This window comes from Saccopteryx leptura, chromosome 7 (genome assembly GCF_036850995.1).
Source record: "Saccopteryx leptura isolate mSacLep1 chromosome 7, mSacLep1_pri_phased_curated, whole genome shotgun sequence".
Classification (NCBI taxonomy): Eukaryota; Metazoa; Chordata; class Mammalia; order Chiroptera; family Emballonuridae; genus Saccopteryx; species Saccopteryx leptura.
The window spans coordinates 119,258,811-119,263,033 of record NC_089509.1 but is presented as its reverse complement, the minus strand read 5'-3'; positions in this window follow the sequence as shown (position 1 = coordinate 119,263,033).

Below are 4,223 nucleotides of genomic sequence, written 5' to 3'. Positions count from 1 at the left end.
CTTTATAAGGTCCCATTATTTTTAAATCATTGAAGATACTTGTGTTTGAAGCGGAAGTTGAAGCCGGTCAGGAAATTTCACCTTCGAAGCCCCTGAGTTGGTTCAGAAACCTGTCAAACGTGACCGTTCCCTTGGAGCCAGTCTGACGCGAAATGGTCCACGCTGGGGCCCTGCGGGGGGGGGGGGGACACGACAGAGTCCTGGGGACTGCCAAGTCGTCAGTGTGCCCCGGTCCGTCGCACACCACAGTCTGAAACGGGAGCACACTGCCCTGGGACTCACTGCAGTGCTGAACACTGGACACCAGTCCCCACTGGACCGCTGGGAAGGGGGAGGTCTCCAGCCTCCGGCTGTGCTTCCCCTGGAAGGTGGGGGCTGGGCTCTGGGCTACGACAGCCAGAAATCCAGCCAAGGAGGTGGGGGGGGGGGGGGGCACGGGGACAGGTTGCCCAGCAATCCCATCTCACTCTTGAACGACAGTGGAATAGTAGCTTCTACAGCAGTCACGATTACTTTTCAAAGTTACTTTACAAAAGGAAAGTAACATTTTTTCCATAAAAAAAAAAAAGAAAAAGAAAGACAGAAAATCGAATGCCCTGAGTGCAGATGGGTGGTGTGGGAGGGGAGAGGGGAGACAGCTCTGAACGCACAGTGGGTTTTGCTCCGCGGGGGAGGGGAACGGTCTGTAACATTTCCAGGTGTTGCGAAGGCGGAGGCCGGGCAACACGGTGACTGTTCTTCCTGCCTCTGACTGCTCACTTTGAAAATGGTTAGGGCTGTGTTATGCACATTTCATGTTCACAAACTGTGGAATCGTTTCAAAATTCTCTCCCCTCCGGCTTGCAAAGGCCCATCAGTTTGGGGGAGGGGGAAGGGGTGTATCAAGGATGCATGCTGTCCCAACCAGCATGCAGAGCCCCCGACTGGCACCTTCCAGGCCCCAGGGGTCCGCTTCCCAGCTCTGCTCTGAAGTTGTGGGGTGACCCCGGGGCAGGCTGTCTGCAACGCCCCTTGGTCCGTTGAGGCCAATGAACTAGTCTCGGTTTACTTTTCATAACGACAATGTGTCTGGCGAATCAAGCAGTGTGTGGTCGATCTATTCTGTAATATAAATAAGTGCGATGTCAATATAATGGAAATAAAGAAAATGTAAATGATCTGTTTCATGACCAAGAGACATCGTTTTGCATCTTGATGAACAGCCAGCCTTCCAGCCCTCTTCACATGTACGTGCTCTCGGAAGTGCTTCTGGGTCTCCGTCGGTTCCGACCCCGCCCCTCGGTCCGGACCCTCGTGTGTTTGCAGCGCTGCGCGGAGGCTACCGATGCCCCGCCCTTCACGCCGAAGACGCGCGTCCGGCGGGGAGCAGAGCGTCGGGAAGGTCTCGGGACGGCCTGCCACTGAGATTTCGGTCTCTTAAATCCTTGCGTTTCTCTGTTCTCCCTCTGTCTTCGCAGCTCTGATTAAAGCAATGTCCGTTTCCCCTCTCCTCCGCGGCATCTGTTTATTTTCTCGTCTTTGACTTTCAGAAAGCTCAACGCATGACTCATGTGTCCATGTGTGTGCGCGTGTATGTGTGTGTGTATGTGTGTGTGTATGTGTGTGTGTGCGTGTGTGCGCGCGTGAGTGCATGTGTGTGTGCGTGCGTGTGTGCGTGCGTGTGTGTGTGCGTGCGTGCGTGTGTGTGTGTGTGTGTGTGTGTGTTCTGAAGCAAACCAGATCGAAAGGGAAGTGCAGTCTGGAATAAGCCTCTATGTTGGTTCTTCTACAACTCTTTCAGAAAGAAATAAAACCTTGTTTCCCTTGACAGGAATGTGCATGTTTGTCCCAAAGCCGAGACTGTGAACTTGGTCAGAGGAACTTCCCACTGAAAGTAGCAGCTCTCTGCAGAATCGGGGTGGGGGCACCCCGATGTTCCTAGGCCTTTCGAGACCCGACTCGGACCCAGGCACCCTTCACCTGTCAGCCTGTGAAGAAGGGCTCTCCTCGTAGGGCCTGTGTCCACCTCTCCAAGCCCGTGGTGCCACATGCCACGCTCCCATCCAGAGAGGCCCGTGCACAGTCCACTGTCACCAAGGGGCCGCAGACAGGGCCAGCCCCACCGGGTGAGTGACTAAGTCTCTCTGGCCCCGGATGGCAGGATGACCAGACGGAACAGCGCTCCCACCGTGAAGCCAGAGCAACAGTGAGAGGGCTCCTCGGGTCGGGCCTCCCGGTCTGGTGAGGGCGGGGCCGCCAGGTGGGAGGGCCCGAGAAAGTACCGTCTGGAACGATCCCCGGACCCGCCCCCCTGGTCCAATGCAAGTCCCCAGGACCAGGCGCCCTGCCCAGCGCCCCCGGCCCAAGCTGTGTCTGCAGGAGGTGCTGGCCCACGGCATGGACTCCTCTCGGACACCCGCACAGAAGCGAGGCCTCTTCTGAGAGGACCTGGGAGCTGATCTGCCCAGCTACAGGAAACGGGCCGTCCCAACTGGCCCCGCTGTCTTCCTTTGAGGCTCTCTGTAACTTTTCGATGTCCTGGAAAGGCTCCGTGAGCACATACACGTCATCACTGTCCCCACGAGGTCCTCCCAGATCCCAGTGTCACCGTCCTTCATGCTTTGAATGAAACCTGCTCCTGAGAGGCAGGCGGACTGTGCACGGATCCCACCCTCCTGCAGGCCCTCCTTGTGGCGGTGCCAGCGCACCCCTGCCGGCCACCCTGCGCCCCAGTGGGTTCAGCGGGACACAGACCCACCAGGACCAGGAGCTGATGGCTCGAGCCCCACGTGGCAGTGGAGGGCTTGGCCAGGGGGCTCGGACAGAGGCTTCCACAGAGAGGCGGTCTCTCCTTCTGAACCCAAACCACTAGCCATGATAATTGAGCAAAAATATGAGAGAAACAGAGCACCGATTTGCAAGTTCATGCAAATATATTGGAAAACCTAGCTGAAATCAGGAACTTTGTTAGAAAAAAAAAAGACAAGGCCTGACCTGTGGTGGCGCAGTGGGATAAAGCGTCGACCTGGAACACTGAGGTTGCCGGTTCGAAACCTTGGGCTTGCCTGGTCAAGGCACATATGGGAGTTGATGCTTCCTGCTCCTCCCCCTTCTCTCTCTCTCTCTCTCTCTCTCTCCTCTCTTTCTCTAAAAATCAATAAATAAAATATTTTTAAAAGAAAAAGAAAAAAAGACTATATAACAAAACTGACCACAGTAGAGCCAGAAGCATAACCAAGCCAGTTATTGTAGAACAAACAGAAGTACAGTGTTCCCCCCTCAGAAAGCACAGGCCCAGATGGTTTTACAGGGGAGTTCCACCAAACCTTTTAAGACTAGATCACCCCCACTGCCACACAAATAATTCTAGATTCTACAAAGTAAAGAAAACTACCAAAGTCTTTTCATTAAACAAGTGTAACCTTACCTCCCAAGCCTGATCAAGGTCACATCAAAGCAAAGAGCAAACTATTCACCAATCTCCCTTGTGACCATCAAGGCCAAGGTCCTAAAAATAATGTTACTAAACAACAACCTGAGATCCCTCTGTTGAAGCCACGCTGAAGTCTCCCTGAATTTAAATTGGAAGTAACAAAATAAACTCGTGATACGTTTTACCTTCCAAAAAAATAATAACGTAAAAAAATGAGTAGCTGTCTGCTGAAAATCCCTGAACACAAAGACCACCCCACAGCACTGAGCACTCCATGGGCACACGGACCTCTAAATACCGTTTCCACTCAAACAGACCAGGGCCACTTGAAAAATGACTGATTCTAGGTCTGGAGAAAATTATATGTGTAGGATGAGCCTAGAACAGCCTCAGCTAATTAGAAGCAGGGGAGCTATCGAAGACCAGTGGGGTGGCGTCTAAAGGGGTCAGGAGAGACCCCCACCCTCCAAAGGTTAGACAGTTGGGGCATCAATAAGGGAGAGGGTCAGTGAGTTGGACCCACCAAGAAGACTGACACCTATGCATTAACAATCACACTTCTTTTATTTATTTTTTTACAGAGACAGAGAGAGAGTCAGAGAGAGGGACAAACAGACAGGAACGGAGAGATGAGAAGCGACACCTTAGTTGTTCATTGCGACACCTTAGTTGTTCATTGATTGCTTTCTCATATGTGCCTTGACCGCGGGCCTTCAGCAGACTGAGTAACCCCTTGCTTGAGCCAGTGACCTTGGGTCCAAGCTGGTGAGTTTTTGCACAAACTAGATGAGCCCACGCTCAAGCTGGCAAC